This window comes from Sciurus carolinensis, chromosome 11 (assembly GCF_902686445.1).
Source record: "Sciurus carolinensis chromosome 11, mSciCar1.2, whole genome shotgun sequence".
Lineage (NCBI taxonomy): Eukaryota > Metazoa > Chordata > Mammalia > Rodentia > Sciuridae > Sciurus > Sciurus carolinensis.
In genome coordinates, this window is record NC_062223.1 from 9,974,518 (window position 1) to 9,987,396 (window position 12,879).

Here is a 12,879-nt window from a genome sequence, read left to right on the forward strand (position 1 = left end):
GTATTTTATTTAGAGACAGGGGTCTTGCTAGGTGCTTAGAACTGCACTAAGTTGCTGAGGCTGGCTTTGGACTCAAGATCCTCCTGCTCAGCCTTCCAAGCTGCTGAGAATACAGGCATGCACCACTGTACCCAGCACAAAACTACTTTATGAAATAGTAACAAATTATGGGTGGGGGATATAGCTCAGTGACAGAGCACTTGCCAAGCATGCACAGGACCCTGGGTTTAATTTCCAGTACCACAAAAAATTTAGCAAATTGAACAATGTATAAAAAGAATCATGTATCATGACCAAGGGAGATTTATCCCAGATATGCAAGACCTATTCAACATTCAAAAATCAGCTCATGTAATCCATCACCTCAATAGACTAAATAAGAAATACCACAGAATAAATGCCAATAAATACAGAAAGAGCATGTGACAAAAACCAACCCCCATTCAAGATTTTTAAAAATTCAGAAAACTAGGAATAGAGGGGAACCTCCTCAACCTGATAAAGAACAACTATTTAAACACTTGCAAATAGGTTGGGGTTGTGGCTCAGCAGTAGAGCACTTGCCTAGCACGCATGAGGTTCCAGGTTCGATCCTCATCACCACATACAAATAAAATAATTATGTCCATCTACAATAAAATATAGAAAATAAATATACAATAAAAATATTTTTTAAAACCTTACAAATAACATCATACCTAAAGATGAGAAAATGGATTTCCTACTAAGATTAGGAACAAGGTAAGGATGCTCCCTCTAACCACTCTTTCTCAACATCGTACTATAAGTCCAAGTTAGTGCAAGAAGACAAGAAAATGAAATAAGTATACTGATTGGGAAGAAATTAAACTGTTCACAGATGGTGTGACCATTTTTTGTAAAATACTTGGAAGACTCAACAACAGAAACTCCTGGAACTAATAAGTAATTATAGCAAGGTTGCAGGATCCAAGGTTGATAAAAGGAAAAAAAACAAGGAAATTGTTTTCCTATATCAGCAATGAACAAGTAGAATTTGAAATTGAAAACACAATGTAATTTATATTATCTCCCCCCAAAATGAAACACCTGAGTATAAACCTGATGAAATATGTGCAAGATCTATATGAAGAAAACTATAAAACTCTGGTGAAAGAAAGAAAAACTTAAATGGATTGATATTCCATGTTCATGGTTAGAAAGACTCAATATTGTCAAGATGTCAGCTATTCCCAGCTTGGTTTATAGCTTCAATTCAATCCCAATCAAAATTTCCAGAAAGTTATTATTTTTGTATTGACAAACTAATTCTAAATTTTATACAGAGATGTAAAAGAGCAAAGTAGACAACACAATATTGAAGAAGTTGGAGGACTGGCATTACCCAACTTCAAGACTTACTGAATAACAAGACAGTGTGCTATTGGCAAAATAATAGACAAATAGATCAATTGACCAGAAGACAGGGCCTAGCAATAGACCTATGTAAATAGAGCCCAATGATCATTAACAAAGTGGGTAAAGGTAATACAAATGGAGCAAAGATGGTCTTTTCAACAAAAGGTCCTGAGACAGGTGGACAAAATGCAACAAAATGTATCTAGATACAGACCTTACACCCCACAAAAATCAACTAAAAATAAATCATAAACTTAAACATAGAGTGCAAAACTATAAAACTAGAAGACATTAGATAACAACACCAAAGGCATGATAATATGAAGGAAACAACTGAGAAGCTGGACTTCATTAAAACTAAAAACTTGGGAGGATCCAAGATGGTGGACTAGAGGGAGGCTGCATTCCTCGTCGCTCCATAACTCAGGTTTCAAGCAGAGGAAATCTGTTTCTCTGTGAGGCAGTCTTTGCTGCTTATCAATCCCCTGCTGTTTACCCCATTTGTCCACCTCAATCACCTGCAGTCTGCCAACATATCGACTACTTTTTGAGTGCAGATTGCTCATTGACTGCCACCTATCATCCACCATTTGTCTGCTTCTTGCCTGACCATCACCTGCCTTTCACCTACCCATCACCACCTGAAGACCAACTGCAGACCACCAGAGGATTGCCAGCTGCCTGCTGTTGCCTGGAAGTCTACTGTCACAATACCCACAGGTTTGGTTACACATCACTGCTGCCATTTTGAGACAACAGCCAGGACCTGCAGGACCCCCCACCCAACTGACTGAGCACCACCTTCAGGACCCCTCAGCCCGAACGACAACACCCCACCTCCAGGACCTCTGGTCTGACCATACCCACGCCCTGAGCTGCAGTTCCCTGTTTGCCAACACATTTGGAAGCCAGAGCTGCCATCTTGGATTATCCTGGAAGTGGAAGCTGCCATCTTTAGGTGGGGTAACTCCCATCCTGAGAAGCCTGCTGGAAACTGGAAGCTCACTGTCAGGTACTTCTCATGCATCAGGCTACTGTAGACTGGGAGGATTGAATAGAATATGACTGTTATAGTGTATATTTTTTCTCCTTTTTGAAAAATTTAAAGTTTTTATTTATTTTTCTTGCTCTATTTTCCTTCTGTTTACCTGTTTCCTCAGTCTCTTTCTCCCTTTTCTCCTGCTAACAACCAACTTCTTTTGATTACACTTTCACTCTTTCTATAAGCTAGAACTTCTATATACTCTTTTCTTATCCCATTAACAATTACATCCTATACCCCTACACATCCTCTCTGTCCTCCATTAGAAACTGCAGCTCTTATTGCAAATCTGTTATACTGTAGATAATAATTGAACTCATTCTCTTTGTTTATTATGACAATACTGTTAACATTTTTATAGGGGCTATTTGGTTTCGGGCTGCATATTGTCTGTACTAGGTACTGCTAAAATTGATCTCCTCCTTAAGAAGTTTTGGAAACCTGTAGGGTCACTATAAGCCTATTGCAGGGGAACTGCAATAACCCAGATCTGCACTGCTAGAGGGGAATATATGTGAACAACATGAAAAAACAAAGGAAGAAAATGTTCCAAACAAATCTAGATTTTATATTAATATAACCCAGTGACAGTATGGTAGAAGGAATGTCAGAAAAGGAGTTCAGAATATGCATAATTAAAATGATTCATGAAGCAAAGAATGAGGTAAGAGAGCAAATGCATGCAATGAATGATTACTCCAATAAGCAGTTGAAAGAGCAACTGCAGGAAGCAAAAGGTCATTTCAACAAAGAGATAGAGATTCTCAAAAAAGGAAAAAAATAGAAATCCTGGAAATGAAGGAAACAATAAATTAAATAAAAAACTCAATGGAAAGCATCACCAACAGACTGACCACTTGGAAGACAGAACCTCAGACAATGAAGACTAAATATTTAATCTTGAAAATAAAGTTGCCCAAACAGAGAAGATGGTAAGAAATCATGAACAGAACCTCCAAGAACTATGGGACATCATGAAAAGATCAAATTTAAGAATTATCGGGATTGAGGAAGGCACAGAGGTACAAACCAAAGAAATGAATAAGCTATTCGATAAAATAATATGAGAAAATTTCCCAAGCCTGAAGAATGAAATGGAAAACCAATTACAAGAGGCATACAGAACACCAAATGCACAAAATCACAACAGATCCACACCAAGGCACATTATAATGAAAATGCCTAACATACAAAATAAAGATAGGATTTTGAAGGCTGTGAGAGAAAAGCATCAGATTACATGAAGAGGGAAACCAATATGGATACCAGCAGATTTCTCAGCCCAGACTCTTAAAAGCTAGAAGGGCCTGGAACAACATATTTCAAGCTCTGAAAGAATATGGCTGCCAACCAAGAATCCTATACCCAGCAAAACTAACCTTCAGATTTGAAGATGAAATAAAGTCCTTCCATGATAAACAAAAGTTAAAAGAATTTACAAATAGAAAGCCTGTGCTACAGCATATTCTCAACAAAATATTTCATGAGGAGGAAATGAAAAACAACAATTTAGGTCAGCAAAGTGAGGAACTACCTTAAAGGAAAAACCAATCAAAGGAGAAGCCAAGTCAATTAAAAACCAAAAATAAGCCCAAATGACTGGGAATACAAATCATATCTCAATAATAACCCTGAATGTTAATGGCCTAAACTCATCAATCAAAAGACATAGACTGCAGAATGGATTAAAAAGAAAGACCCAACAATCTGCTGCCTTAAAGAGACTCATCTCATAGAAAAGGCCATCCACATAATAAAGGTGAAAGGATGGGAAAAAACCTATCATGCACACAGACTCAGTAAAAAAGTGGGGATTTCCATCCTTATATCAGATAAAGTGGACTTCAAGCCAAAATTAGAAGGGATAAAAAAGGACTTTTCATACTGTGTAAGGGAACCATAAATCAGGAAGACATAATGATAGTAAATATTTATGCCCCAAACAATGGTGCATCCATGTACATCAAACAAATCCTTCTCAATGCCGGGAATCAAATAGACCACAACACAATAATTCTGGGTGACTTTAACACACCACTGTCACCACTGGATAGATCTTCCAAACAAAAACTAAACAAAGAAACCATAGAACTCAATAACACAATCAATAACTTAGATTGAACAGACATACATAGAATATTCCATCCATCAACGAGTGAATTTCTTCTCAGCACTACATGAATCCTCCTCTAAAATAGAACATATGTTATGCCACAAAGCAGCCCTTAGTAAATGCAAGAAAATTGTGTTCTATCACATTATAATGAAATGAAATTAGAAATCAATGACAAAATAAAAAACAGAAACTATTCCAGCACCTGGAGACTAAATAATATGCTACTGAATGAAATATGGATAACAGAAAACATCAGGGAGGAGATAAAAAAATTCTTAGAGGTAAATGAGAACAATGATACAATATATCAAAATCTCTGGGACACTATGAAAGCAGTACTAAGAGAAAAATTAATTGCATGGAGCACATTCAAGAAAAGAATAAAAGTCAACAACTAAATGATCTAACATTACATCTCAAAGTCCTAGAAAAAGAAGAACAGAACAACACTAAAAGTAGTAGAAGATAGGAAATAATTAAAATCAGAGCTGAAATCAATGAAATTGAAACAAAAGAAACAATTAAAAAATTGACAAAAAGTTCTTTGAAAAAGTAAACATAATAGATAAACCCTTAGCCACACTAACAAAGAGGAGAGAAAAAACTCAAAGTGACTAAAATTCGTGAGGAAAAAGGAAAGACACAGCTGAAATGCATAACATAATGAGAACCTACTTTGAAAATCTGTACGCCAACAAAGTAGAAAATATCAAAGACATCGACAAATTTCTAGACATATGGTTCTCCCAAAGTGAACCAGGAGGACATACACAATTTAAACAGATCAATTTCAAGCAATGAAATAGAAGAAGCCATCAAAAGCCTACAACCAAGAAAAGCCTGGGACCAGATGGATTCTCAGCTGAGTTCTACAAGACCTTCCAAGAAGAACTTATACCAATACTCCTCAAAGAATTTCATGAAATAAAAAAGGAGAGAACCCTTCCAAATTCATTCTATGAAGCTAGTATCACCCTGACACCAAAACCAGACAAAGACACATCAAGGAAAGAAAACTTTAGATCAACACCTCTGATGAATACAGACGCAAAAATCCTTAACAAAATTTTGGCAAATTGCGTACAAAAACATATTAAGAAGATAGTGCACCATGATCAAATGGAGTTCATCCCAGGAATGCAAGGTTGGTTCAACATCTGGAAATCAATAAGTGTAATTCATCACATCAATAGACGTAAGGTTAAGAATCATATGATTATTTCAATAGATGCAGAGAAAGCGTCAGACAAAATACAATACAACACCACTTCATGCTCAAAACACTAGAAAAAATAAGGATAGCAGGAACATACCTCAACATTGTAAAGGCTATTTATGCTAAGCCCAAGGCCAATATCATTCTTAATGGAGAAAAACTGAAAGCATTCCCTTTAAAAACAGGAACAAGACAGGGATGCCCTCTTTCACCACTTCTATTCAACATTGTCCTTGAAATACTAGCCAGAGCAGTTAGACAGACCAAAGAAATTAAATGGATACAAATAGGAAAAAAGAACTCAAGCTGTCACTCTTTGCTGATGACATGATTCTATATTTAGAGGATCCAAAAAACTCCACCAGAAGACTTCTAAACCTAATAAATGAATTCATCAAAATAGTAGGATATAAAATCAACATGCATAAATCTAAAGTATTTTTATTCATAAAGGATGAATCATCAGAAAGGGAAATGAGGAAAAGAACTCTGTTCATAATAGCCTCAAAAAAAAATAAAATACTTGGGAATCAACCTAACCAAAGAGGTGAAAGAGCTCTAAAAAGAAAACTACAGAACATTAAAGAAAGAAATGGAAGAAGACCTTAGAAGATGGAAAGATCTCTCGTGTTCTTGGATAGGCAGAATTAATATCAAAATGGCCATACTTCCAAAGGCACTATACAGATTTAATGCAATTCCAATTAAAATCCCTATGACATTTCTCATAGAAACAGAAAAAGTAATCATGAAATTCATCTAGAAGAACAAAAGACCCAGAACAGCCAAAGCAATCCTTGGCAGGAAGAGTGATGCAGGAGGTATCACAATACCAGACCTTAAACTATAGAGCAATAGTAACAAAAATGGCATGATATTGGCACCAAAATAGACATGTAGACCAATGGCACAGGACAGAAGACACAGAGACATACCCACATAAGTACAGTTATCTCATACTAGACAAAGGTGCCAAAAACATGCAATGGAGAAAAGATAGCCTGTTCAACAAATGGTGCTGGTAAAACTGGAAATCCATATGCAGTAAAATGAAATTAAACCTCTATCTCTCACTCTGTACAAATCTCAACTCAAAATGGATCAAGGCTCTAGGAATTAGACCTGAGACCCTTCACCAAATAGGAGAAAAAGTAGGCCCACATCTCCATCACGCTGACTTAGGACCAGACTTCCTTAACAAGACTCCCATAGCACAAGAAATAAGAGCAAGAATCAATAAATGGGATAGATTCAAACTAAAAAGCTTTTTCTCAGCAAAGGATACAATCAATAATGTGAAAAGAGAGCCTACAGAGTGGGAGAAAATCTTTTCCACACACACTTCAGACAGAGCAGTAATCTCCAAAATTTATAAAGAACTTAAAAAATTTATACCCAAAATACCAAGAACCCAATCAATAAATGGGCTAAGGAACTGGGCAGATACTTCACAGAAGAAGATATACAGGTGATCAACAAATATATGAAAAGTGCTCATCATCTCTAGTAATTAGAGAAATGCAAATTAAAAGCACCCTAAGATTTCATCTAACTCCAATTAGAATGGCTATTATCAAGAACACAAACAATAATAAGTGTTGGCGTGGATGTGGGGGAAAAGGCATGCTCATACGTTGCTGGTGGAGTTGCAAATTGATGCAGCCACTCTGGAAAACAGTATGGAGATTCCTCAGAAAACTTGGAATGGAACCACCATTTGACCCAGCTATCCCACTCCTCAGTTTATACTCAAAGGACTTAAAATCACCAGACTACAGTGACACAGGCACATCAATGTTCATAGCAGCTCAATTCACAATAGCTAGATTGTGGAACCAACCAAGATGCCCTTCAATTGACGAATGGATAAAGAAACTGTGGTATATATACACAATGGAATATTACTCAGTCATAAAGAATAGTAAAATTATGGCATTTGCTGGTAAATGGATGAAGTTGGAAAGTATCATGCTAAGTGAAACAGGCCAAGCCCAAAAAACCAAAGACCAAATGTTTCTCTGTAAGTGGACGATGACACATAACCAGGGGGGCTGGCTGGGGGTGGGGAAGAGAAGAATGAAGGAACTTTGGATGGTGTAGAGGAAAATGGGGTGGGAGAGGAGGGGGAAGGAAAGATAGTAGACTGAGACAGACAGTCTTACCCTATGTATATGTATGATTACATGAATGGTGTGAATCTACATTGCATAGACATGAAAATGTTACATGCCCCCCCTAAAAAAAAAAAAAAAACAAAAACCTAAAAACTTGGGCAGAGGATACAACTCAGTGGTTGGGTGCTTGCCTAGCATCCATGACACCCTGGGTTCACTTTTATATATATAGCTTTGCAAAAGAATACTGTCAAGAGGATCATAGTATCCTAACAGTGTAGTTTCACTTCCCTAAAAATTCTGTTTACTCCCCCTATTGACCCCTCCTTTTCCCCGTATTCTGGCAGTTAGTGAGCCTTCTATTGTCTCCACGGTTTGGCCTTTTCCAAAACATCACATACATGGAATCACACAGCATGCAGCCTTTTCAGATGGACTTCTTCCACTTATACTATGCATTTAGGCATATGAGGCCGTGCCTTTTCATGGCTGGATCGCTCATTTCTTTTCAGCTCTGAATAATATCCCAATGTGGGATGTACCAGTTTAACCATTCACTTACAGAAGGGCATCTGGTTGCTACCAAGTCTGGGCAATTATGAACTGAAGTGCTATAAACATCCACATGCAAGTTTTTACGTAGACATGCTTGCATCTCATTTCGGTAAATACCAAGGAGCCCAACTAGTGGGTCATAGGGCAAGAGTGTTTTGTTTTTTGAAAAGTCACCAAACTATCTTCCAAAGTGGCTGTGTATTTTGCATCCTACCACAAAGAATGAGAGTTCCTCTTGCTTCACATTCTTGCCAGCATTGGACGTTGTCAGTGTTTTGGATTTTAAACATTCTAATAGGTGCATGCTGCTATCTGATTGCTTTTTTTTACAAGTCCCTAAATGCTACATCATATGTTTATTTGTCATCTACTGTAGACTTTCTTTGGTGAGGGTCCATCCAGGCCTTTTGCCCATTTTTATAAGTGGGTTCTTTGTCTTTTTATTGCTAAGTTTTATGAGTTCTTGTACATTTTGGACAACAGTCTTCTATCAGCTTCATCTTTTTTTTAAACCTTTATTTTATTTATTTTCATGGGGTGCTGAGGATCAAACCCAGGGCCTCACATGTGCCAGGCAAGTGCTCTGCCACTGAGCCCCAGTCCCAGCAATCAGCTTCAAGTTTTGAAAATGTTTTTCACGCAGTGTCCTGGCTGTGAGGTGGGTGGATCTGCTCTGCCAGGTGCTTTTACCATGATGTGCTGCCTTGCCACAGGCACACAGGAAAAGGGCCAGCCAATCATGGGCTGAAAGCTGCCAAGATGTGAGCCACAATACATATGCTCAGAAATTGATCATTCTAGGCAACTGCTGGAGAGATGCAAAGCTATCTGCATGCACAAGTCACGTATTTGTCGAAACTCACAGAAGACGAGTTCACCAAGAGTGAACTCCAGCATGAGCTGTGGACACAGGCGGTGATGATGAGCCAGTGTACACTTGTAATAAACGTGCCTGCAGACACCACAGTTTTTCTCTCCTGTTCTGTTCTGATCAAGAACAGTGCCAGTCGCAGAATTTCCCCAGTAGGCTTGAGCCTAAGCCAGGCCTGGACATTCCCAGGTACTGAGAAAAATGTCTAGGCCATTGCCCCAAAACACAGCCCTGCGCCCAATTCCTTAAGCCCCCCTGCACTCCACACCCTGCTGACCACTCGCACAGGCCTTGATGTAAAACCAGGTTCCTTGGTCATTACATGGATATACTACAGCTCATGAGGTTCCCCTGATCCGTGCTGTGAACTGGTCATGCTGGCATGTGGTGCTCCTTCCTCTCGAGTCCCACCAGCCTCTTCTCCGGATGGTTTGAGCTCATCCTCAGTGGGAACTCCCCTGCTCTCAAGTTTGGGGTGAATACAGCCCTGGCTGAGTCAGGGGATGACAGTGGGAAAGGATGTATCTGTGTGAGGACAGAGGGTCTATGGGAAATCTGTGTACCTGCTGTTCAACTTTGCTGTCAAACTAAAGCTGCTCTTAAAAATGCAATCTCTAAAAATAACGAAGAACTCACACTTCCTGATTTCAAAACTTAACTACAAAGCCACAGTCATCAAAATACTGCTGCTGGTGGAGGACTGGCATATAAACCAATGGAATAAAATTGAAAACTCAGAAAGAAACATTCATTTGTAGCCAGCTGACTTTTGACAAGGACATGAAGGTCATTCATGGTAGAAGAACAGTCTCATTAGTAGGACTAGACAATTGGATATTCATGTTCAAAAGAAGGCAGCTGGACCCCTATTTCACACCACATACAAAAATTAATTCACAGTGAATCAAAGAGCTAAGTGTTAGAGCAAAAGCTGTAACATTCTTAGAAGAAAAAATGGGGTAGATTTTCATGACCTAGGATGTGGCAATAGTTTCTTAGACCTGACATGAAAAGCATAAGGCACAAAAGAAAACTAGGTGAATTAGACTTCATCACATTTTTTAAAATTGTGCATCAAAGGACACTATTAACAAGAGTAAAAAGGCAACCCCAGAATGGAAAAAAAAATTTTGGTAATCATATAGTAGAGTCTGGTATCCAGAAAGTATAGAAAACGTTTACTATTCAACAATAAAAAGACAAATTACTCAATAAAACATGAACAAATTATTTGAATAGACATTTCTTCAAAGAAGATGTACAAATGTCCAATTAGCACATTAAAAGATGTGCAAAATAATTATCCATGCTGGGCACAGTGGTGCACCCCCTTATTCCCGGCTACTCAGGAGGCTGAGGTAGGAGGATCACAAATTCAAGACCACATCTCAAAATAAAAAATAAAAAGAACTGGGGATGCAGTTCAGTGACAATGTGCCCCTGGAATTAACCCCAGTACTGGAAAAAAAATTGTTAATCATTAGGGAAACAGAAAACAAAACCACCATGGTATACCACCTCACAATTGCTAGAATGGCTATAATTCAAAAGACAAGGGAGCAAGGAAGGATCTGGACCCCTACTCATGGCTGGTGGCAATGTTAAAATAATGCACTACTTTGAGAAAAAACCATTTGGTGGTTCTTTAAAAATGTAAATACAGAGTTATCATATAACAGGTATTCCACTCTATTCTAGACAGAATTATGTCCCTCTACCCCCAAATCATGTTAAAACCAAAGTCCTGAACTGCAATGTGACAATATTCGGAGGTCAACAAGGGTGGGACCCAAATCATGTAAGATGGTGTCCTTAGAATAAGAGGAAGAGGCACCAGAGAACTCTCTCTCACCACACACTCACTGACCGTGTGAGTGTACAGCGAGAAGGTGACCATCTACCAGCCAGGAAGAGGGGCCTCATGGCAGCTGCATCCTGGCTGTCTAGCCTCCAGAATTGTGAAAAAATAAGTTTGTGTGTTTAACCCCCCAGCCTGTGGTATTTTGCTTTGGCAGTATTGACTAATACACACTCCTAGGTATGTACCCCAAATTATTGGAAACACATGTTCACATAAACACTTGTACGTGTATGCTGATGATAGTATCTTTCAAAATAGCCAAAAGTGCTAAAGCAAGTCTCAGTTCATTTGTGCTGCTATTACAAAATACAATACAGTGGGTAATTTATAAACAATTAAAATTTGTTTTCGTTTTTGCTTTTTAGGTAGTAGGGATTGAACCCACTCTACCACTGAGCTACATACACAGCTCTTTTAATTTTTAATTTTTTTTTTCCTTTCGAGAAGTTGCCCAGGTTGGCCTCAAACTTGTGATCCTCCTGCCTCAGCCTCCCAAGTCACTGGATAAAAGGCACATGCCACCATACCCGCTAAAATTTATTTCTTGCAGTGTGGAGGCTGGAAGTCCAAGATCAAGATGCCAGCATGTTCAGGGTTGGTGGGGCCTGGTTTCTACTTCCAAGTTGGTGCCTTGCTGCTCTTTCACATGGCATAAGACAGAAGGGCAGAGTGGGGTCTAACTAGTTCCCTCCAGCTCTTCTGTAAAGTTACGAATTGCATTCCTGAGAGCAGATCCCTCAAGGCCTGATCATTTTTAAAGGCCCCACCTGTTAATACTACTGCACTGGGGGTTACATTTTAACATGAATTTTGGAGAGTCACATTTAAACCATAGCACAACTCAAAGTACATCAGTGGATTAACGGACAAACAAAATGTGGTGTAGCCATACAATATAACATTACTCATGACCACAGAAAAGAATAAAAGAGCCAGACATGGTAGCACATGCTTTTAATCCCAGCTACTCTGGAAGCTGAGGTGGGAGGATCACAAGTTCAAGGCCAGCCTGGGCAACTCAGTGAGACCCTGTTTCAAATAAATAAATAAAAAGGGCTGGGGATATAGCTCAGGAATAGAGCACCCCTGGGTTAAATCCCCAGTACTTGGGCTAGGAATGTAGCTCAGATGGTAGAGTGCTTGCCTCACATGCACAAGACCCTGGGTTCAACCCCCAGCACTACCAAAAAAAAAAAAAAAAAAAGTTACCTGAAATCCCCAGTACTGAAAAGTAAACTACTGATAGATCCTAGGTGAATTCTTAAAATCATTAGGCTAAGTGACCAAAGAAGCCAGGCACAAAAGGTCACATACTACGATTCCATTTATATGAAATGTCCAGAACAGGCAAATCCATAAAGACAGAAAGTACATTAATGGTTGCCAGAGGCCAGGGGAAGTGAACGGTAATGAACATTACATTTCCCTTTGGAGCAATGAAAATATTTTGGAATCAGATAGTTGTGATGATTTCACAGTCTTGTGAATATAGTAAAATGACTACATTTTATACTTTAATATGCATAACTTTATGGTATATGAATTATATATCTACACGAATTTTTTTAATTGGGGAGCATGTTGAATATACAAGGGCAGCAACATTGAAGGACCTCTCAATGGTCAAACTAGGCAACAAAAAAAGTGACAATAATAAATTAAAAGCAAGAGTGTAAATATCCACATATCCATACTGATGTAAATAAGTAGCTCTTTTTTTTTTTTTT